The sequence below is a fragment of the Diabrotica undecimpunctata genome, chromosome 4 (genome assembly GCF_040954645.1).
Source record: "Diabrotica undecimpunctata isolate CICGRU chromosome 4, icDiaUnde3, whole genome shotgun sequence".
NCBI lineage: Eukaryota > Metazoa > Arthropoda > Insecta > Coleoptera > Chrysomelidae > Diabrotica > Diabrotica undecimpunctata.
The window spans coordinates 95,396,193-95,422,137 of record NC_092806.1 but is presented as its reverse complement, the minus strand read 5'-3'; the positions used below and the strand labels follow the sequence as shown (position 1 = coordinate 95,422,137).

General features: G+C 32.6%; 2 protein-coding genes across 3 annotated transcripts in view; one reads left to right on the top strand and one right to left on the bottom strand.

The window, feature by feature from the left end:
* The window catches only part of LOC140438824 (uncharacterized), a 113,001-nt gene that overhangs the window by 12,555 nt on the left and 74,501 nt on the right, over positions 1-25,945 (bottom strand). The window lies entirely within an intron of this gene.
* Positions 1-25,945, top strand: part of LOC140439795 (facilitated trehalose transporter Tret1-like) — a 93,036-nt gene that overhangs the window by 21,405 nt on the left and 45,686 nt on the right. Inside the window, exon 1 of one of the 2 annotated variants that reach the window (XM_072529934.1) lies at positions 18,638-18,790. The exons of the other annotated variant lie outside the window; for it this stretch is intronic. The gene's annotated coding sequence lies outside the window, so the exon portion shown is untranslated. Of the gene's footprint in view, positions 1-18,637; positions 18,791-25,945 lie in introns of those variants that run through there. 2 annotated transcript variants of the gene reach the window in all.

The following is a 25,945-nucleotide window of genomic DNA, read 5'->3' as shown; positions in this document are numbered from 1 at the left end:
ATCTTTTAAGTGGTCTTCCGGAAGGTCTTGAACCGGGCGAATTGTTTTCTAGGGCAATTTTGGGGAGTCTATTCTCATCCATTCGTTTTACATGATTGTACAACATCCTCTTACGCTGCATTTTCCATCTTACAATATCTTGAATTTTGCAGTGCTCTCTAAAGTTTGTATGCTCACCCTGTCTCTTCTTGTTTTGCACACTATTGTTCTTAGGGTTTTCATTTTGGCAACCCTTAGCATCTGTTTCGTTTTGTTGGTATCTTCGCGCACTTCTATGCCATATGTCATGATCGGTCGTATGCAAGTCTTGTAGATTCTAATTTTACTCTCTGTGCGCATATACGGATTTGACCAGACTATTTCCCGCAGACATCCCGATAATGCGGATGCTTTGTTGATCTGACTCCTTAGGTCCTTTACTGGGTTGTATGAGCTTGATATATCTATGCCCAGATATCTGAATTGCATCACCTATTCTATGGGGTGGTTCTCAACTACTAACTTAAATCTGAGCGGATCTTTTGCTATTGTCATACATTTAGTTTTGTTGGTAGAAATGGTCATATTTAGTTGGCGGCTTATTTGAAAGAGCTGAAAGAGCTGCCCCTGAAGACCATCTTCTGATTCGGCAATAATTGCTGTATCATCTGCGTAACACACCATACCAATTCTTGTGTTGCCCATTCTGTATCCGAGATTGAGAAATATTACTTTGTTTATAGTTTTGCCCATGAGTAGGTTAAACAAGAAAGGGCTTAAACTGTCGCCTTGTCTAATTCCTGCCGGTGTTAGAATATTTTCAGTGAATTGGTCTTCTGCTCTAACTTTGGTTACATTGTTGTTATTTAGGTTATGGACTATCTTTGTTATGTTGGTCGGTGTTTTATTTTCTATTAATATATAGAATGTCTCCCAGGCGAACCCTGTTAAACGGTTTCGTCAGATCAATGAAGCAAATATACGCTGGCATGCCGAACTTTATAGCTTTTTCTTTTATTTGTTTTAAGATGAATACTGAATCTGTTATAGACCGCCCTCTTGTAAACCCTCGTTGTTCTTCAGCATTAGTCATTTGCCTTTTCAATTTGACCTTAAGAATACTCGTGAAAAGTTTCATCGTTGTATTTAAGAGGGTTACTCCTCTGTAGTTTTGTGGACAAATTTTTGGCCCTTTTTTAAATATGGGGATTGTGATGCTCGTATAACATTCCTCTGGTGTTTCTGTGTCGTTTAAGATTTTGTCAAATAGTTGTGACAGTCTACTTGCCAGTTCAGGGCCTCCATATTTTAAGAGTTCATTGGATATACCATCTGTTCCAGGTGATTTTCTGTTTTTTAGCTTCCTGATCTTTGCTTCTACCTCTTCGTCATTGATTCTATCACTTATATCTGCTTCGTATTTGTTTATATTCAGCGTTTCTTCAGCATCATATAGCTCCTTAAAATGCTGTTGCCATGTCTCTATAGATACTCCCTTAGTCTGCACGAACTCGTTAACCGGTTTTTTCTGTTCCAAAGCATTTTCCATACTTTCTTTTGGGCACCATGTAGGTCGTAGTCCATGTCGCTGGTGAATTTAGCCTAATGCCGGCCCCAAGCCCGGATAAAGGAGGAGGATCTTTAAACTGATGTTAGACACCTACCTGGGGTAAAGGATCCATACTGGCTCACAGAACTGAAGATACAGCCTCTGATACCGGACCACAGCAGAAACTGAAAATATATATCAGCGACTACAAAACACCGTAGATAACATAAATTCTAAACACAAAATTATCATATTTGGGGATCTTAATGCACGGATCGGAAACTAAAGATGGGAAATCACCAGGAGCTGATGAGGTGCATGGTGAAATTTTAAAGCTATCCCACTTCTGACACCAATATTGTAACGTAATATTTTGCCTACCACATAGGGTATTACTATGGAGGGTTGAAAATTTGGAACAGAAACTATTGGGGCAAAGATAGGGCAAGCAAAATAAACGAAACTGTGCGAACGGCATTCAAGGTTTGTTTGGAGAGCTGGGTCGTGGATAAGTTGAAAGGCAATGGGGTTGGATTGGGACAACTACAAAAATGAAACAAAGGGGTACTGACATAAATCTCCTGGAACAAATGGACACACAAAACAAACAAGAGGAAGGACCTCTAGCAATTTAAAATGGACGCCGCTTCGAGGTGTCAAATTATAACGATTACAACAACTAGTTGTAACTATTGAAATAATTACTAGAAATACAAAAATGGTTAGGAGACTTTTTTAAAATAAACAAACAAACATGATTAAGAAAAATAAATCAAACATTTATTGTTGTCTCAACACAAACAGTTACACATGCAGATAATACAAAAGTAATTACAATATATACAATTACAACGATTTATACCAAAATAATGAAAGAGAAAAAAAACTTACATATGTCCTATCTTTTTACAAAATCTTACAAATATTACTGGGCTATAACTGTGGCAGCCTACTGACCAATAAAACGGTTCAACTGGCTGCCTACGCCGATGATATTAATATTATGAGTAGAACATCAACAGGAGCACAGGAAGCATACGCAGAGTTAAAAACACAAACGAAAAGGCTAGGTCTGGAAATTAACACAGAAAAAACAAAAATAATGGTACAGACGAGAAGAAATATAATCCCACAAAACATTATGCATGAAGATGACATTGAAACGGTTGGAAAGTTTACATACCTGGGAGTAGAAATATATGCCGATGGAGCAGAGGATGGAGAAATACGAAAAAGGATAACGCAGGCAAACAAAGCTTATTTTGCCCTCTCCCATATATTTCGGTCTAAAAGTGTCCACCGAAATACAAAGATGAGAATCTATAAAACTTTAATTCGGCCAATAGCATGTTATGGCAGCGAAGCATGGGTCCTGAAAGAAACATCCAAAAACAAACTCGACACATTCGAAAGAAAAGTACTAAGGAGAATACTAGGACCTGTGAGGGAAAACGGAATCTTCAGAATTCGATATAACAACGAGCTCTATCAACTGTATAAGGAAACACCCCTGTCAGACTTCATCAGAATACATTGCAATGGGCCGGACATGTGATACGAATGGGAGAGGATAGGCTACCAAAACGAGCACTGAACGCCAGAATGCAGGGAAAGAGACCAGTTGGAAAGCTAAGAAAGCGCTGGGAAGACACAGTAAGCAGCGACGCACAAGCACTTTTAGGAGTCCGTGTATGGAGAAGAGCAGCCACAGACAGACAAGGGTGGAGGCAAAAAATAAAGGAGACCAAGGCTCATTTTGGGCTGTAGTGCCGTAGAAGAAGAAGAAGAAGTATAACTGTGGCAGAATTAAATTATTAAAATTGAAGAATTATCTTTTTAAATAAAAACATTATAAAGGTTAACCTTTCTTAAAAACAAAATAAACAATGCCACAAAAATATAATAAGGCTAGCTGTCATATGCCATTATTTCATTTGACGACAGAGAATAATTAAAATGACAGTATGGCCACACCCTAAGATTTACTATATATTAATTATTACAATTCCTTTGTAACAAAAAAGTTACCTTGATTTCACAAAAAAATATGCACTAAACAACTGGAATTATGCTGGAATTTCTGCTACACATGAACAAAAAGGACTACATCTATGGTCTGGAACGTTGATCAGCCAGGGACAAACATAGGGTAGGTAGAAACAAATATTCGGCACATTTTTACAAAACTGGAACCATTGCACGTACCGTAACACGTACTGCACAATTAACTGCAAAGCCACTAATCTTCCATAACGTAAGACGAAAAACAAAGAAACATTTAAAATTTGACGAAAAATTTGGACATAACGTTGAGAGCAGTTGTTATCTCTGACAACGCCCCAGCGAGAGTGAGCAATTATTTTTCCGACAAAAACTTCTCAGCGATCTAAATGTCTGTTTATTTGAAACGCGTATATAGAGTGGTTTTATGATAAAAGAATACCAAGGAAATATAAACAACTCTAAAAATGGTTTATTTTACTCGGCGACGCTAAGAGGAATTAAAAGAATTACTTTGTCTTTTAATACGTACGAGGGGATTTCAATATATGTATTTCAAAGAATTTGCAAATGCTACAAGAGGCACACCAAATTACGGCTCTTACGAAGCCATTCAACAACATCTACGAGACTGGTTACTTACTAAAAGACTGGCTAATATCAATATTAAGTACTCCTTACTATCATTCACTTGCGCATTTACACCAAATTAGAAGAACACCTGAGTGAAGTTTAATTTGTATTTAGAGCAGGACTTGGAACGACGGAAGCACTTTTTAGTTTTCAAGTTCTAAGACAGAGAGCCAGGGATGTCAACTGCCATGTGTATGCATGTTTCATTGATTTCGAGAAGGAATTTGATACAGTACAACATGGGAAACTAAAGTATATCCTAAAAATATCAGGACTCGATGGTAAGGATATAAGACTGATATAGTCTTACTCAAACTTATATCTCCAACAAAAAGCAACAGTACGATTAGAAAATGAATTGTCCGAGATTTTTACAGTCGAAAAAGGAGTTAGACAGGGTTGTAAACATGTAACTAGTACGGCCTAAAACTAAATTGTAAGAAGACAAAAATAATGATCATTAGTAAGCACACCGATATAAACGCCCAAATTACAATAGGGATACACCGTTGGAAAGAGCGGAAAAAATATGCTATTTGGGCTGCAATATTAATCATACTTGGGATCACAGCTACAAAATAAAAATTCGTATTAAAAAAGCCAGAAGCTCGTTCAACAACTTTAGGAAGATACTCTGAAACATCTTTTAGTATCAATGTGCGCATAAGAAATCTTAGATGATGCGTCTTTAGCATCCTCCTCTATAGAGTGGAAAGCTGGAGCCTCACAGACGATGCCATAAAACAATTAGAGTCATTAGAAATGTGGTGCCACCGACGTATGTTGAGGGTCTCATATATATACACCACACAAATAAGATGATAACTGTTCTCCAGAGGCTAAGAAAAGACAAAGAAATTATTAATATCGTAAAGAACAGAAAATTGGCCTACTTCGACCACATCATGCGTAACAATAAATACCAACTTCTACAATTGATTCTACAAGACAATATTGAGGGTAAGAGAGGTCCTGAACGTAGACGCATATCCTAGCTGGACAATCTTAGGAAGTGGACTGGTCGCCAACATCTCTAGAAGATAGGGACATTTAGAAGAAAAAATAAGGAATCTGAAATACTTTGCTGAAAGATTGTTGTCAAATTCAGAAACTGGATTACGCAAAGGCGGAAGCACTTAAGATGATAATTCATTGTAACACAGACAAAAGTACAACAGAAAAACTGTATATTTCAAAATATTTAGTATTTCTAGATTTGGAAAAGACAAGACTTTGTACCAAGATTGATATTATGAAATAGCCTGTAAAAAATACCAAATCGATGGCAAATTGATTATTCATTGAAAGCTTTTACAAGAAAACCATAAAGTTATGAGAAAAATTATTTGAAATTAAAGCTAAATAAAACAAAAACAAATATTTAGGAGTAGTAATAGATAAAAAAGGAGATATAGGAGTTAAAGTAAAAGGGAGCATTGAATAGTTAAAATAAATCTACCGCCCACTAATATTATGGGCGTGAAACATAATATTGTCTCAAAAACATAAAAGCCAGATTTAGGCCGTAGAAATAAAGTAACTGAGAAGAGTTCGAGGTATGACAAAAAGAGATAGATTACATAGTTCCGACATTAGTGAAGAGCTTAAAGTTATTTCTATTTTGGAGTTTATTCAGAAGAGACAATTGAGCTTGTTGGGTGGCAGTTGGTAAGACTGGGTAACTTAAAACAAACAAAAAAAGTATGAAAAGCAAAAACACTAAATAAAAGAAGAAAACAAGGAAGACCAAGACAACATTCTTATTTCTAATAAAGAAATAAACAAAAAATTCAATAAAAACAGAGTATCATGGAATGAGACAACAATTTGTATGGAAATCCCACTTTTTTATTAGAGGTTTGGATTCCTTATGCAAAAATAAGTAACCTTTTATTAAATGCACCTTTTTTAGAATTGTTGATGGACAGGACTGTAATCGGAAAATGGTCTGTAGGAAACTGCACTGTAGGAAAATTATAAAAACATCTCAAGAAATCATTGCTAAATGAAAAACCAAAAAACACGTATTTATTATTTTTCAAGAATATATCGAAGGGCACCAACCAAGACCACCCCCACCCTCACCTCCCATGGGCGGGATGCGGGCAACTTTGAAATCTGAAATAGAAACCCCCATTTTTTTATTACAAATTCATATGTTCGTAAAAAATTGTATTCAGTATCATAAAAATTAGTTTGCTGACTTCTGATCTATATTTGTTTTTCAACAATTACAGCGCCATCTATCGCTAATCAAAAAAATATTAAAACGGCACTTGTTTACTTTTTCACGTAGAATTACATCTGCAATAAAGATCGGGTTAGATATTTAAAATTTTAAAGTTTTCCCCCTCCCAACCTCCAGTGGATGGTTATCGGGGTTGTGATTGGTGTCGTTAGATAGATTTTTAAAAAACAGTAAACACTTTTTTTGGGTTTTCCATTTAGCAGTATATTTTTAGAGATATTAGACCGCTTTCAAAGTTTTTCCAAAGCTATCAGGGTAATACCTGAGTTCCATAGAAAAGTTAAAATTTAGAGTTTTGAGAAAATCGCGATCAAAAAGTATGTTAAAAATCAGATTTAAATGGTCAACATTTTCTTTTCTACGATACATAATTAAAATACGCATTTTTTTAAAGCAAAAAGCTGTTTTGATTTATAATCTTAGTTGTTTTTTTTTTATAATATTAACACACTTATAGATGTTGATTTTACTTCTGAATAATACTTCGTGTTATTGCTTTATCAATCCTGTAATATGATGAGATAACACAAATGTTTTGACTTAATTCTTTGTATATAGTAAACAACTCACTAGTTGGATATGAATTCATTTAATACAAGTATTTTATTAAATTATAAAAAACCTACTACTGGATCTCTCTTTTTTCATTAGATATCTTTGGACAGGTAATCTATGCTGTTTTTAGTCGAGAAAAAATGGGACGATACCTGGTCTTGTACCTGACCAATTTTTATAAATTCTCCATCAGCGTATACATTTTTATAAGAAACAGTGTACAGTTCAGTTTTAGTTAGTTTGACCACGCAAACTTCGTACCAAATTATTACTCCACACACGAACCACCTCAAACAAACATATTATAAACCAGATATTGTGTATATTTTATAGTCAAAACTCGAAACTGCGGTACTCCTAGGTTTGACCAGTCAATCCTCAAGTCTGACTTACAGTCTTAGTCAAACCTCAAAATAAATTCCATTTTCGGCCTATCAGGATCGATTAATTTCAAACATTAAAACAGGCACTCAAACTAGGTCAGGCAAACATCAAAATTCAATTTCATGAAATCAGATTTTGACCAGTTCAACTCCGATCGGTATTAAAACGTCATAATTTGTTACATTAGGTTTAATATAGCGTCACTTTATAATTTTAATGTTTATTATTTTAATATTATTGTAATTAAAATAAAAAATTAGTTTTAATTCTGAGATAGTGTGGCATTATAATATTTAGAATTGCACAATACACTAGACTTTTTACATTTACATACTTTTATGATTTTTGATTTCTCTTACGGATAGCTCATCGTCGAGCGCATCTTCGAAATTAAGTAAATTCTTTTTGCATTCTTTTATGTAATTCCTTTAGAAAATATGTTTATTTCTTCGTGTTTCATCCCTACTCTGTATAAATCTTCAACTGTTTTATATTGTATGATACCCAAAACATTTCAAGCCTCTCTTTTGGCTCTATCTAAGCTGAAAATGGATATAGTTAGAGTATTTCGAATAGCAAATGGTGGAAATTTTTGTTCAGTTAATTGTTTCATAACGTTATCCTAAGCATGAGGATCTTAAATCAAATTTTCTTTATTTATTTTTATATTTTTTATCTGTTTACAACAGATGCATTTCGAAGCCTTTATAGTATGCAAAAATTGTGCTAACATGTACAACCTAATTCGAAATTATGCACGTATGTGCGCAAGAGCTCCTTTTTTGACAGATACAATAAATCACATCCGAGGAGTTAATTTCAATTGTTGAACAATTTTCTTCCTCTCTTAGTGACGAGAGTCTATGGGATTTGTCAGTATGGTGATCCTTAGTTTTTTCTCCTATTGAAGTATCTTCTTTCACAGTTTTTCGATGACAGTCCAGGTATTTCTATTTTATACCTTGCTAAAATAAATTTTCTATACTTAGCCAAACCAAATTACATGTAAATAATAACTGAATAGTTTATTTTCAAAGTGTCTTAAATCAAACCCATCGATTTTTCGATATTTTTACTTTATTAAAAATTTATGCACCAAAACGGCTTATTGATCATTTGAAAATTATTGTGTTTATTTTCAAAAAGGTTTTATTTGCAAGGCGCCTTAAATTCGCTTGGCCAATCTATGAGCGCTTAGAAGTCATGTAACTCATCATGGGTGTTAACTCATTTGCTTCTAGTTGACGTCTACAGCAAGCGGCAAGCATAATATGTGTCTTAAACATGCATTGTTTTTTTTTATTTGTTTGAATTATTACTCCAGTCGCCAGAGACGAAAATACCACTGAAACTATAAAACTCATACGAACAAGCTGAATTTTGCCGAGAATATTAATTTTGGGACCCCCAAAAAGATGCAAAAAAGTTTACAGTTTACCACTTTTACCCCCGGGCTTCCCCCTAAATCCCCTCTCGTAGGTGGGTAAAAACGCAAAAACATCAATTTACGTCATAGAAAAAATATTTCAAATAAAAAATGTAGCTCAGATAATTTAAAATAAAAACGGTTATTAGCATTTTTTGTGTAGAATAAACCGTTCTTTCAGAAACAACGCTTGAAGCGACCGTTGATTTTGAATGTCAGTTACGCGCGCGAAATCAATGTTCAATAAAATTTGTATCAGCTCGACAATAAAAATTCGATATCTTTTGATCCAAATGTTGTATCGATAAAAATCAAGACTCTTTTTAAAGGTAAAGAGTGCAGCTTGCGTATGCAGTTTTTGTATTTTGGCGAAAATAAACTCAGATTTTATAAAGGTGTTGAATAAATAAACGTGGAGCGATTTTTACCATTTTTCATGATTCTCATGAGATCAATACGATCTATACCTTTCATTAACTGGCCACTTTAAAGTTTCGATTACTCGAGCCTAACCCTTAAAACCTCTAGAATGAAATTTTAGTCTTGAGTCTTTAGAACAAATGAGAGGCATTTGAAATATGCTTAAAAAACGCTGGATCTAAAGTTTCACAAAACAAATGATCTAAAACATTAAAAACTTTTTTTAAATTACACTATTACGTTTTTTAAAAGAACGGAACTTCTGCTATAAACTTCACCCAAAAACCGTCTTCTTGGAGGCATTTCTCATGACGTGCGACCGTTTGTAATGTAAAACATTAAATTCTGCGTTTTTTATTCATATTTTAAATGCCACAATTTGTTGCCTCAACTCAAAATTGAAATTTCATGGCAAAAATCGTGCCACGTTTATTTATTTTTACAAAAATTGAGTTTATTCGCGGCAAAGTATATATTAGTCGGCATCCGTTTTCCAATATACTGAACGGACACATAAGGTGTCTGATACTATACGTTCCAGACAAATGTGAATTATTCATATTTAAAACCATTTAAATTATAGTTTTCGGAAACTAAACACTACGGGCTGGAAACGCAGCGTGCATGATAATATGCCACGACCTTAACACGGATCGTACCGCGAGAAAAAGGTCACGAACGAGTTATTTGCCAGTAAATCAGGTTTTTGAAAAAGTAAAAAAAATATTACGGAAAACTGAAGACGCTTTGTTACCAGCTGATTACCACATTATATTTGAAAAGTTGGGATATGTGTTTTTCATCGGAGAGGACTGTTTACTCATAATTGGAAACTAAGGCACATAAAATCAAAAATGGATTTCACTACAACAGCAATGAAATCCATAGAGATAACATGTAGCAGAGTGGACTGCAAATCCAGCTAGTCGGATCTTTCCATATGTTTTTACGCACTATTAAAGGGGGGGAAAGAAATGGTTATCTCTTAAGTTAAACAGAGAGCCTTATGCCTTTTAATTAAGAAAGAAAAGTTAAAATGCTGCACCAAAAAAGAATGCAAAATTGTGGTATGTAAATGGTGTTTCAATGTGTTTCATCCCAGCTGTGCAAAAAGGGCTGGTTTTGAAGTTTGTGAGAAAAATTTAATAAAGTGCTGTGAGAATGGTGAACATAACCTAAATGTAGTTAAATCAACAGCTGATACAGAAATGCTTAAGTTAGAAAACGGGTTACTAAAAAGACTTATCAAGGAAATGGAGGACAAAAACAGCATTTTAAAAGAAAACAATGGATTATTATTACAAAGAGTAAGTTTTTTAGAAACAAAGATATCTGAAAAAAGTGTTAAACCTAACAAACAATCGACTGTAAACAGTTCCCATCAAGGTCATGCCAATAGTGAAAGTGAACTACCCAAATATATGGATATACCACAGAACATACATGTCGCACAACCTTCGCCGATGATTCGATTATATCGTGACGTAGTCGGAACGGACAGTAGTTCATATGAACCAAAACTGTCTCCTACTCTGTTGACAGACGGCAATGGTAAATACAGTAAAAATAAACAAATTCAGAAGCAAATAAACAATACTTGTTGTGATGGTCCAGTTACGGAAACAGGTTTGAAGATTGATGCTGAAATTGATAAGTTTCACTAGACGAGAATGACAGCTATACTGAGGTTGTGAAGAGAAAGACTAAACTACGAAAATCTAGAAGAAATATTGGCACGGCAGAAATAGCTCACGATGATAGTGGTAGTGGTTTTAAGGGAGAGGAGAGTAAAGTTTGGTTATACATATACAGAATTAGGAGGACATCGACAGAAGAAGATATTCGTACATTTTTACGAGACAAACGCGGAATGGAAGAGAAATCTATTATGGTTAAAGAGCTACCCAGCCAAGAAAACATGCTAAAGCGATTTGTGGTATCGGCTCCCCTCAACAAGAAGGATGATATGTATAAATCGGATTTCTGGCCCGTTGGAGTTGGTGTAAAAAGATTCCATATGAATCGTTATCAAGAATATTTAGGCAATGGAGGTGGAAATTTTTGAAGAAAGATATAACAGGTAGATTAAAAGTTGCACATGTTAATATTCGTTCTTTATTTCCTAAAATAGTTGATTTAGCTAATTATGTTATTGATAAACAATTTGATATATTTTGTGTCTCTGAGACATGGCTCAAGCCAATAATACCAAATAACGCTGTACAAATTTATGGTAACAATTTAATTCGTCAGGACAGAATAGCCAACTGTCGAGGTGGAGGAGTTTGTATGTATATAAAAAATAATTATCAATTTTCTGAATTTAAATTTGACAATCACATAGAACAAATGTGGATCAAACTAAAAATTAATGACTTGTTGATAGGTATAGGTGTAGTCTATAAACCACCAGACTACATAATTAATACTTTTATTGAATTTTTTGAAAAATCTCTTGCTGATATGGTTACAGATTGTGATGAAATTTTTTGTTTGGGTGATTTTAATGTTGACTTACTCAATCCACATCTGAATCCAGCTCATAAAATTAATGACTTACTTGACAGTTTTAATTTGGTACAGATTATTGATGGGCCAACTCATATAACCCCTACATCGCAGACTCTGATTGATTATATAATTGTCTCAAACAAAAATAGAATAAGCTCCTTTGGTGTGTGTTCTCTTGACCACATAACAGACCATGAGCTTATTTACTGTGACGTCAATATCTTCCCAGAAAAACCAGCCCCAATTTTTAAGACAGTTAGAAATTTCAAGCACTTTGATGAAAATCTTTTTTTACTTGATTTAAACTGTACTTTGTTTGCCAACATCTATCACATTGAAAACATCAATGATAAAGTAAAATTCTTAAGCAGCTCCATTTTGGCTCTGTTCGACAAACATGCTCCTTTTAAAAAGATTAAAGTCACTAAAAACTATAATCCTTGGCTAACAGATAATGTGAAACTTCTTATGTCACTAAGAGATCAGGCTAAAAAAAAGTGGCAGAAAACTAAGGAGGTAGCTCACCTTACCTACTACAAAATGATTAGAAATTATACAACATTAGCATGTGAGAATGAAAAAAAAAGCTTTCTTTCAACACAAACTTCATGTGGGTGGGATAAAAAATACTTGGAAAAATTTACAACTCATTAATATTGGTAAGACAGAACACACAATTCCAGAAACATTAAAAGAACCCTATGAGATTAATCAGTACTACACATCTTGCATCCCACATCTAACAATCAATCAAAATACAATTGACAATTATTTAAATACTGTACCTAATCGCGAACAATTTACCTTTACTCCAGTATCTTGTGATCTAGTGCAAAAATTGTTATATACTATTAAATCTAATGCTCTAGGTCCAGACGGTTTAAACTTAAAAATGTTGCTTCAATGTTGCCCATTAATCATTCCTTATATAACGCATATAATGAATTGTTGCCTCTCAAGTAACTATTTTCCAGATGAATGGAAAAAAGCATTAATTAGACCCATACCTAAATGTAATAATCCAACCGAATATAAGGATCTTAGACCTATTAGTATTCTGCCTACTTTATCAAAAGTGTTAGAACGCATTATGCAAATGCAGCTTGGTGATTATATTTCTAACAATAATATCTTAACTGATTTTCAGTCCGGGTTTAGGCCATTTCACAACTGTGAAACAGCACTCCTTAAAATAACTGATGACATTTTGAGAGAAAGAGATGTGGGTAAGGTTACCATTTTAGTTTTGATCGATTTCTCTAAGGCATTCGACACTCTCAATCATTCACTACTCTGTGCAATTTTGAAGTCAATCGGCTTTTCCATAGATGCATTGAATATTGTTAAGTCATACTTGCATCACAGGAAACAGAGCGTCAAAGTAGACGAAAGAATCTCTGATTTTCTAAACATTTTGTCAGGTGTACCTCAGGGCTCAATCTTAGGTCCAATCTTATTTACTTTATACACCACCAATATTGGTACCTCCTTGAATACCTGTAAATTTCATCTCTATGCAGATGATACACAAATTTACCACTCATTTTACCCAGTTGACAGAGCAAGTGCTATTGAGATTGTTAATCAAGATATTAAATCATTGATTGCTTGGGCAGGAAATCATGCATTAAATATAAATTCTAAAAAAACTAATCTGGTGGTTTTTGGTCCAAACAGGGTGTGTTTGGAAATGAGTAACATCATTGAAATAGTTGTTAATAATGAAACCATTAAACCTGTAACTAGTGCAAAAAATCTAGGTTTAACTTTAGATAATCACCTCAAATTTACAAAACATATTAACACCTGTGTGAGTAAAGCATTTCTTAGTCTAAGAACAATTTACCATAATCGCCGCTATCTGTCATACAAAGTAAAAAGAATATTGTGCGAAAGTCTGGTACTATCAAAATTTAACTATGGAGATGTTGTGTATGGACCTTGTATTAGTTCAGATGACAGGAGAAGAATTCAAGTGGTTCAAAATTCGTGTCTTCGTCTGATCTGTGGTGTAAGAAGACACCAGCCTATTTCTCACAAATTAAAACATGTTAAATGGTTGAACATGGAAAAGAGAAGATTTCTACATGCTGCTTGTCTTTTCCACAAAATTATCAAAAACTCTCTACCAGCATATCTTTTTAAAAAAATTATATACAGAACTGACATACATAACGTTAATACAAGATATAAAAATACAATTACAGCTCCGCCACATCGTACAGAACAATTCAAAAATTCATTTACATATCAAATATCAAAAGTATATAATGGATTAGCTAAAGAATTAAAATTAAAATCGATTATATCTTTTAAGAAATCTCTTAAATCTAAATTGCTAAGTGAGTAACACATGTGCAACTATTTGATGACCTGTTATGAAGTATCTATAAACTGTGTGATAGTTTTTGTACAATATTTAAATGTTAAATGTTTCTATTGGTTATGGTTTTTAATTGATTGTTACATAACATGCAAAAAAATATATTATATTTTTTTTTCTCTCTTGCTTAAGATGAAAAGCAGAGGTACTGATTTCTTGAAATCAGCACCAACTGTTCTTCGGAATTTTTTCTTTCTTATTGTATTTTATGCATATATAAATTATATATTTTGTGTATTGTATGAATTTGTAGGAAAAATAAAGACCTTTATTATTATTATTATTATTATTATTAAAAGATATTAAATTACTTTTAAGTAAGCTAGGAATTTTCAAAGAGGTGCTATGTATTTTCTACGCTTTTATATGGAGTCGAAGCCTGGACCTTGACCGAGGCAACATCCAAACGATTAGAAGCCTTCGAAATGTGGAAGAATGTGGAAGAAAGAAGAAGTATCAGTTTCCTCAAAGTTTTATTAGTTGATATAAGTAATGCTGTTGAAATTTCTATTTCTAATGACGTCAATGATGATTAAATAGATTTAAAAGCTATTTTGTCTAACATTACTTACTGCAACTAAGAATAAATACGTAATCATTAATTACGTTTTATTAAACAAAACATAACAAACTACGACGTTTTAATACCTGATCGGAGTTTGATTGGTCAAACTCCGTTTTAATGAAATTTAATTTAATGAAAAGTTTCCACGTTTGCGTGGCCAAATTAATCTCTTCTATGTTTGACGAAAACTCTTTGGCCAAAGGCCGAAAATAGAATTTATTTTGAAGTTTGACTAAGACCGTAAGTCAGACCTGAGGATTGACTAGTAAAACCTACTGCAAATTCTCCTTACTCTATTCAGTGCATTATAATGAATAAACACTGCCTCAGGAATGTTTTCAAGGACATCTGTCTGGAATATTGTAGTATCATAAAGAAACGACTCAAAATTCTTCTGTATAAATTTTAGTCTGCAACTACAACTCTAATGGTCGAAAATTATATCAACGAAATATAATCTTCATTTATTTGTTAATAATATTAAATGTACAAAATTATTATAAGCTATAATAGTTTGCCCATTCTTTTCCATCAAAGCACGATTTTGTGTATTATTGACCTGTAGCATTTGGTTACTCTTAGGTCCAGCTTCATTTGTTGTTCTGAGATTTTCGATCAACTTCTGGTGGTGACTGGAATCCAACTGCAGATATGGTTTTAGAGAGCTTGCATTTGAGCGACCTTTCAATTTAATTAACTCTGGTAACTGTTTAGAAACACCTTGCTTGAACAAGGCTGACACAGCTGAATATCGATGAGAATGGTTTGTTATTTTATGTTTTTCTGTGTCTATTCCAATTTTTTCAGCTAACATTTTTGTCCACTTAGATACGGTGTGGATTCCTAGAGGACAGTTTTTGAACCAAGATCCATCCTTCCAGTTATGGTGAACGGTAAGAAAGAGTGTGTCTGATAAAATCTTTGGTCCCTCTTTTTCCATTAATTATAATAATAATCTAACTGCATAAATTTTCGTTTGATGAATTTCTTACCAGCCATTTGCTGCTTGTTAAACTTTTCGAACCGCCTTGATTTATTTTGAAAATAGTACATGTTTCAAGCTTGAAATTTTTCATAAGAACTCCAAAAATTGGGTCCAAATAGAGCTTTTGCACCTCTGCGTATTCAATGGGACATTTTTCGAAACCAATTTTGTTGATTTCTTTACCTGACTGGCATCCAAATCCTGATTTTTCGTTTGAATTCATTATATCTCTGTCAAACTGACAACAATAGAATTACCAGAAACCTTCGTGATGGATCTATCATAATTTTGTCATTGAGAAATCATAGGCAGGAAAGAGTTTTATCGGTAGGAAATGTGGCGTTGCTATGACGTTTTGTCTGTTAAAAATAGTCTAGTGAAATAGTAGAAAGGAAATATAACTATTTTAATAGAAAATAAAATATTTTCGACTTGTTTCTATATGGTATCTATAAAACAAGACATACTGAGTATTTGCTTATAAATAACTCTGGATACGAAATTATGGAGTTGTTTCCCTATGAAACTGAGGTATCGAGGATATCAAGTATTGTTTGGTTTTGATTAAACTGCTATCTATCCACAATTTGAAAAGGGATTCGAATAAAAGTTACCTATTTTTATATCAGAAATCAAAATCTGCAATAAAAAATACTGGTTCCTATTTAAGATTCCAAATCCCTAGCTTGTTGAGGAAGGGTAGGGAGTTGTGTTTAATGTCGTCGTGGTTGACTATAACGGGTGTCACGAGTGCTGTTGAACCCACACCACAGTATATTGCTTAAAAAGAATTCTTTTTAAGCAATATACTGTGCCCACACTAACTTTCAAGGGAAGCAAAAATAGGATCGTTCAGTTCTAAAATAATAACTAATCTGTGAAAATTTCGAGTAATATTAAATAAACGAGATCTTAATAAAGATCTCAAATAAACTAAAAAATAAATCTTTTGTAATAAATATTTTAAAATTGTAATTTTTTCATATAAGAAAATATCATTATTGGAAAATAAATGAAATAACATTAAAATTATAATATGTTGGGAGGGGGGATAGAGTACTAAAAAACAAAACTGGTCATGTTTATAGGACCATTTCGTTCGTGGGAATCGGGTGATAGCAGGGCATCAGAAGAGATGTTTTGCCTTAAACAGCCTTTCCATCCCGATATCTGAAGTAACAGGGAAGAGGTTTTTAGTTGGACGCAGACCATCTTGGAGTGGTGACAGAAGTCAAAGGTACATCCCCCTCGGATATCTCGGCATGGCACAACTTCGTTAGGGTATTCGGTAGAAACCCAACACTACCTGGGTGAGTCACTTGCCATGGTGCCTATATTGATGTATTGCAGGTGTTCCGTATGGTTGGTCTTGTAAAAACCTATTTAGAGATTTAAATATATTAACAGTGTATGGAATTTACATTTTGGAATTATTGATACTAATTCATAAAAATAAAAGAACTTTTTTATGTAACAGTGATATTCACTCACACAACACAAGAAATAAGAGACAGTTTGTAGTACCCTATCGACATTTAGAAATAAGTAGGAAGTCATCTACTGTCTCTGGTTTACTACTGTATAATCAACTTCCTCAAAAATTTAAAAACAGTCATTCAACTACAGCTTTTAAAAACCAAGTCAAAGAGTACCTAGTGACCATGTGTCCTTATACATTAGGTGAATATTACCAGAGTGTATCTGTGAATGCCCAAGCTGCAACATAACCAAATTTAATATTATTTTAATTATATTATGATGTCCATATTGTACGTTTTATATGTATTTTAATGTTTTAAATATTTTTAGTGTTTTGTTTTCATTTTTTTGTAATGACTTTATAGTGATTTATATTATACTTTGTAATTATTTAAAATTTATATTTATAATTTTAGTTTTGACTTGCTGTAAACCTTGTTGTAACTTACAGTCAAATAAACTATCTATCTATCTATCTATCTATCTATCTATCTATCTATCTATCTATATGCTTCTCCTTCTCTTCTCTTAAAAGATGTAAAAAAGGACCATTTCATTCGACGAATTTATCGTAATCAATGCTTTTAGTAATACTGGTATGACAGTGACTTTATTAAAATCAATGGTTTTAATTTAGTCAATTAATTTTTATATTGGTAAAAGTTTCGAATGCGTTTGGTTTGTCAGATTGCATGTGGCAATTACTCTATTTCTATATTTTTTTAATATTATACGACCAGAGGTTTTTTTATTCCCAAGGTGTTAGGATAAACAGTTATAGGCTAATAAATGATAAGCTAAACAATTTTCAGAGTTGGACTTGATTACTGCATTTTCCAAAGCCATTCGCGAAACACGTAATTACCACGTTTTTTTATAAAAATACTATTGCAAATACCAACAATTAAAAACAGATTTTTCCAGATACTCCTTTACTAAAAATTTTATTTATAATGGGCTACGTTTTCTGCTCTCAATTAATAATACCTAGTAGTAATACGAGTAGCACAGAATAAATAACAATCAGAATACCCACTCCCAGATGCCGCCTTTTAGATGGAAACATAGACTCGAATTGAGAAATTTGTGACAAGCTACGAAAGAACTGTAATTTAATTTTTAGAGATTAATAATTGAGTACATTTGAAATAATTTAATCTATTCTTCAACTAAAAGTACGAATAAAATAGTGCATGTTTGTAGTTGCAGTAAATAAATTTAACCGGGTTAAATTGTCTATTTTCTTGATAAAATGTCACTAAACAGCACTGGTTCCGACTAAAACATGGCTGATTCCGTCTGCACGAACGAGATGCGCGTACTTATTTTTTCAAGCAGAGTGGGCATTCTGATTGTTTATTATTTTGTGGTAATAGTATGTAAATAAATCTGTATCGAAATTGTTTGTGATAAAAGCGACATTTTATAAAAAATACACACATTGATAATTGCATTCCGTGTTGTTTTCGATTCAATTCAAAATATTTTACATGCATTCCAATAACTTCAGTGATAACCTCAACTTTATCTTAGAAAAAATAGAGCAACAGGCAATAAATGCAAAAACATAATTTTTACTAAAACCGTGGAAAAACTCTTTGATTTCATCAAATTACATAAATATTTTGTGTGTAGTTGATAAATAGAGTCAGAAAGTACTGTGAGTATAATTGTAAGTAAAGAGTTTTTATTTATAACAAATTATTATTGATGTCTCAATAAATTCTTATTAGTTGAATTTTAATAACAAAATTAAAAATTTAAATTAAACTCCCAGTAAATATTTGCTTGTGCGAGCCAAAATATAAAATTTTGTTATTTTAACATTTAGACAATGTTTTGGGCTTGGGAATTGTGTAGCATAATCCTAAAATTTTAACAAAAACAGGTTTTTGAAAGTACTTGCAGTCGGAAAAACTATTTAATCAGAATATAAAAACTAGCATTACTCCAGGAAAATTTCGATTTAGGTTTCTCTTATCCTCTACTTCACTTTTGGACTTGAGTCCATGGTTGCTTTTACTTGTGGGGTAAAAGCCACCCCTTCTTGAGAGTGAAAAAACCATACGTTTTAAATAAGTCAGGAAATGGATAGACTGATTAATTATTCTTTGACTATTTGACTAAGTAACATTTATTCTATAGAGTTTTTCACTAAGTCAATATTTTTTTTAGTTATTTGCGAATTTCATTTTTCAAAATAAAAACCATGTTTTTAGACGGTTTTTCACAAATAACTTAAAAGGTAAGTATTTATGGAAAAAAATAATTTTAACATAAAGATAGCTTTTAATAAAATACAAAATGGTGTACTTATGAAGTCTGTAGACCCAGTAGAAGCAGAGTTGTAGATCAAGAAAACTACGTTCTTATTTGTCAAACATCAAATCGAATATTTCAACCTGAAATATATAATCCAAAATGAAATATATTTCCGAAAAGATTGATCAAAACTTTTTGAAAGTATTCAAAAATAGCTTTATTTTTGTTTTTTTTTTAAGTTTCTAGCACCAGAATTTAGAGAGTTGCGCTGAAAATAAAGTTGGTCCTTTTTTTGGTAAAAACATCGTGGGAATTACCCTCTAATTAGCACCCCACATATAATTAATCGTTATCGCTTTACATTTTACTTAATTTATGTATTTTTTATAAAATCTGGAAGTTTGCAGGTTCAAAGTGCTTATTTAGACCTATTTAAACCTAATACAAGTACTTTATATTTTTAATAAATATATTTAAAAATGCTTTAATGTAAAGGTGTTCCTTTTAAAAAGACACAATTTTCATACCGTTGTTCCGACTAATCCTGTCGAATCGAAAATAATTTTAAGTTATAGACCTATTTACTACATATAATTTTTTGTATAGATTACGCATAGATTACGGAAAAAATCTTCCAGTACCTAATATTCAAACTAATGATGCCGACTATAAAAGGCAACTTTCTGAATACGTATTTAATATTCACGTACTGGCTACATCACAAAGTATCTTCTACATGTATCCAGAAAGAGAGGGAAAGAAAGGTAGTGATGACGTTTGTTCCCTTGTTCACCACTTCGTGTACAATATTATGCGACGAAATACAAAACACCTAAGTGTCTTTTGTTACTCTTGTAGTGGCCAAAACAAAAATTTTACAATGTTTCGGTTCCTTCATCATTTGATTCATGTGAAAAAAAGTTCGAATCTGTAATAATGACATTTTCAGTAACAGGGCACTCATACTCAGAGTGCGATAAAATATGGGATTAAATCTGCAACTAGGACAAAGGTTCCTGACGATTGGATTGAGGTAGTTAAGGATGCTCGTCAAACACCGACGCCATTTGAGGTAATTAATGTTGACCATTAAATTTTTTGAAGTTGGACGTCCTATCTTGATACGATATATGCCAAGAAATCAACATTTCCATTACCACCGATAAATGAACTAAAAATTACTAATTCAAACACTAACATCTACTTCCGTTCAACATACAATGAAGTGTGGGAAGAGGCCTCTATCGCTGAAAGAAACAAAAGACGCATAAAGAATATACTTAGTACTAAATTCAGACTACCAGGATCTGCCTATAAAGATGTCTTGCAAATTTCTGCAGAAAAGTATAAGGACCTGCAAGATTTAAAGAAATTTTGTTCACCGAATGTGGCCGAATACTACACTAACATTAAATATTATAAGTGTTAAGTTTTTTTAAACTAATATAACATTGTAAAATTAAACATCTACTGCAATGTCAATAAACAGTAGAAACCTTATTTGCGTAATTTCCCCACAGATAAACCCAACTTTTGTTTAATTATTAAGGAGACTATATGTTTAGATAAAGTACAAAAAGGGACACATTGCAAGAATGAGCCCCTTGTTTCTTTACAGATAACTGACATGGTGCGTGAACGTTAATAAGGGAATATTATTTTATAGTTGTTTATGTGTGTTTTAAAGAGGCCATATGTAAATTATCCCTTAAATATTGATCTACTCAAAACGAACAAAATGTCGACGAGCCCCTTTTATTCCTGTACCCTTTATATATATATATATATATATATATATATATATATATATATATATATATACATATATATATATATATATATATATATATCTATATATATATATATATATATATATATATATATATATATATATATACACGAAAATTACTAAGTTCTCGAGAAGAATCGCGTTGACAATTTAATACTCGACGTTTCGAAGCCTGTGTTCTGTAGAAATAAAGGAACCGTCAAACGGCACTGGGGTCTCATTCCGCCTACTTCTCAGTGTCGAGTGACTCGACACCAAACCGTATCCCTCTTGATAATGTATTAAATTCTCAACGCGGTTCTTCCCGAGACCTTAATGATTTTCATTTACCTGACCGCGGAATGTAGTGATCCTTGTAGTTGTTGGCCTGGAAGCCATCAAGGTCTTGTAACTCTAATGCCACAAATTGGTCGCATTACTCTTGTAGTGATCCTTTTTCAAAATGACACGCTCCTTTTCTAACTTGGCTGCTGCGGTTGCCTTCCATCGATATACCTTTTTTGGTTTTCTGTTTTGCGAGAAATGCCATTACATTTTACTTTTATAATTCATTCGCATTATCCTTTTCCATTTTTTTTAAATGTTTCAACGTTTGGCATTTCTTTCCCCAGGTAGCTGTAGCTTCCTACGTGGTTATTGTTAGTTGTTGCCCTGGAAACCATCAAGATCTTCTAACTCTAATGCCACAACATTGCTCCTGTAGTAGTGATCCTTTTCCAAATTGAAATTCTCCTGTTGAAGACGACCAATAGTTAGAAATACGTATATATGTACACTGTAACTCTTGAAGGTCTCAGTCAGATAAGACGAGAAAAGAAACAATCTGAAGCTATCTATTCAATAAAAAAAAAAAAATCGTTAGGGTTTTGTTGATAAAGGAATTTAATAGTAAAATCGGTAAGATAGTTTCGAAACAAATTCAAATTTAATAGTGTATTCCAATAAAAAACAGTATGATGAGTCAAGGAAAGTTTGACGAGAAAAAGAGAGGAGAAGGTAAGATATTTTTGTTTTGAGAGATTTGATTGCTTTGAAAGAGGAAAGGGAAGTTAGTTTGGTTTTTTTTGGACAAAGGAAAAACGAGGGAGTCTAAGATGGAACTTCAAAAGAAAAGGTTTTTTCCTGTGATAAAAAAAGGTGTGGACGTTCCGAGATAAAGTAGTGAATCGTGAAAGAAAGTTTGTGAAGTTGTTTGTGGTAGCAGAAAGCTGTGCCAGAGAAAGAAGAGATCTTCAAATCCACAATTTGTAAGTTTTTCTTTTAACATAAGAATAATTTAAGGGGAGGCCGCATATGTTTTGGTACGAGGGTCAACGAGATCAGGAGGTGTGGAGAAACAGCATATGGAGAATCAACATAAAGTTTAGTTTGTTTTACTGAAAGCAAAAGATAGGCCCAGAGATTCGGAGCGAAGTTTTATTTTTGGATATAGAATTGAATAAGAAGTTTTTTTTATACAAGTTTATAGGACCAGACGGAACATAAGGATCATATGATCTGTTGTTATTTATACTAACAATTATATGATATGATCTTGTTTTTTTTTTGTAAATCCATTTTTTATACAGCTGGTTTATTTGAATTTCCAAGATATAATATATTAATAGAAGGTACATATTATGGTATTGTTTGTGTATATTTTTATTCCTTTTTGTCCTCATACTCACAACGTAATTGATACTAGCCACGGAGGTAAGTACTGAGATAAACAAAAAACAAAGTTTAATCATCAAAGTTCAAAGTTCATCAATTTAGATATTGTATTTTAAAATTAAATTGTCATTCTTCTTCAAGTGCCATCTTCGTTCCGAAGGTTGGCGATCATCAGGGCTATACGTATTTTCGAAACTGCTGACCGAAACAATTCGTTGCTGCTACAGCTATACCATTCCCGTAGATTCTTTAGCCAGGAGTTTCGTCTTCTTCCTATGGACCTTTTTCCTGCTATTTTCCCTTGCATAATTATTCGAAGCAGTTCATATCTTTCGCCTCTTGTAATGTGTCCCAAGTATTGCAGTTTTCGTTTTTTGATCGTAAATATGACTTCCTTTTCTCATCGTCATTACCACAACAATATACATATACATATACATATACATATACATATACATATATATATATATATATATATATATATATATATATATATATATATATATATATATATATATATATCGATATGATCCGAAAATGTATACTTATAAAGAACCAGGCTAGCAACTAAAGCTGCACAGGCAACTCTGCATACCGTTCGGTTTGTGCAGCTTTAGTTCGTGCATTACATACTATCTTAAATAAACATGACGAATTTGTAGTACATTTTACCTATTGATGATCTTTTAATTTTTTCACCTGATGTTGAAAATCATCTAAAACATATTATAATTGTACTTGTAGCATTAGGTACGGCTGGTTTAAAATTAAATATATAAAAATGTAAATTCTTTCAAAGAGAGGTAATCTATTTAGGTTTTAAGCTGGATCGAAATGGGATGAGTTTGGCAGAAGATCGGATACAGGTCATTAAAGATTATCACCGGCCAACAAATTTGAGAATGTTACGGGGATTCATTGGAATGATAAATTATTTTAAGAAGCTCATCCCAGATATCAGTCAAAAGGAATTAGCATTGATCAGTATTTTAAAGAAAAATATAAAATGGAAATGAGGCGAAGAATAAGAAAATGCTTTTATTAATTTAAAACAGGTATTGGCCAGTAGGGTGAGAGTATATCATCCTATCCACAAATTCCCTTTTATTTCAAGGACAGATGATTCGATACATAAATTTGCATGGGCTGTGTCACAATTTCAAAAAGGAAAAGAGGTATCGGTATGCTTCGTTTCCAGAGTAACAAAAACTCATGAAAGGAAGCGTGCTTTTCTGTATTCACAAATTAAGATTTTATTTATTGGGTTCAAAATTTACGGTCGAAACAGAACATGCTGCTTTTATTCACATAATGAAGAATATTATTGCAAGAGTATGATTTTGCATTCAAGTACATAAAAGGAAAAGATAACATCATCGCAGACGCTCTTACTACAGATGAACATTTCATGAATAAAGATCAGCGAATACTACAAGTAGGAATCAATAGATTAATCGATAGGGATGGTATTTATTCTTTGAGAGAAGTCATGAGAGATCAACAAAGTTTGGATGAAACAGAAAGAAGAAGGGTAGAAAGAGAAAATGATATTTATATTAAGAGATTGCAAGAAAAATAATTATATGTTATAACCAACGAATTGGCAGGAAAAATAATAGAGAATATTCACCATAACAACTGACGTCGGCAGCAGGGAAGTTAGGCTAGTATTCAGGGAAGATTATATTGGTAAAGGTAACTATAAAATATCGATGGATATCACGAGAAAATGCGACATATGTAAAAAATTTAAAAGTAGGACATTTAAAAATGAAAACATTTCACGAAATCTAATATGCAGACAGAAACTCGATATCGTTGTAACAAATATGCTAAGTGACCTAATCCAAACAACACAGATGAATAAACATATTTTGGCAATGGTGAATCTATTCTCAAAATACGTAAAATTATATTGCTGCCGAATAACAAAAGGTATGGCAATAGTTGGAAAATTTGATCAATTTATTAATGAAGTTGGAATACCATACTATTAGACAATGCCACATATTTTCGATAATGCCACATAGCATCGAATGGTCAACACAGACATTGGGATAGAAAAGTGCCAGAAATAGAAGAGTATTTAAACTCTATTCCCCACACGATAATAAAAGAGGCACCCGTATTTATGATGTAAGGGATAACACCACCAAGGCCCTCTGAAGAACCAGAACAAAGGAAATACCAACAAGTGACAGAAATAGTACAAAGAAGATTAAGACGAACTGGAGAAAAATATTTCCAATGCCAACAGAGACAAAGAAAAAGAAGGCCAGCTACTTTTGAAGCAGGAGAAAAAGTAATGGAAAGAGCGTTGAGAGTATCAAATCTAAATAACGGTGTCTGTGCAAAATTGCTACCAGTATTTGAAGGCCCATGCAGGGTGCATAATGAAAATGAAATCAACAGTTATGTTTTAGAACACTTAGAGACTGGAAACATCAGGCGAATATTCAATATAAATGATATATACAAGTACCACGAATAATCAAACCTACATGCAATTTTTTTGTTGAGTAGATACGTTGATTGGATATTTTTTTTCTCTGTAGTTTGGGGGAATGAATGGAGATACATTGGCGGGGATAATGAAATTAATGAATAATAGAGATTGATTTTTTTTAATTATTCCTTGTTTACAGATAAAAAGAAAAATTTGTAAATAAAAATCAAAGAGGGGGGGGGGGTGTTGATATGATCCGAAAATGTATATAAAAAAAAATTAATAGAGAAAAAGAAGAAGACACTAAAAATAGTAAAATCATGTTATACATATATATATATATATATATATATATATATATATATATATATATATATATATATATATATATATATCATATAATTTTATTGTGTTGTGAAGCAATATTGTTTTGTGAAAAAAAGAGACTTTTTTAATTTTAGATTTACGCTAAATTTCGGACTTTTCAAATTAGGATAGGTATTTAAGATTAGTTTAAGTAAATAAAATGTTATATAGAAATATCAAATCTATCTGCATTTTTTCAAGAATTAATTTCGGTTAGCACAAAACAAGTCATTTAGGGTATTAGTAGAAAGTAGAAAGTCTTTGTCTAATTGTTTTGTACACAATTATGGGAATTGGAAAGTGTTGGCGTT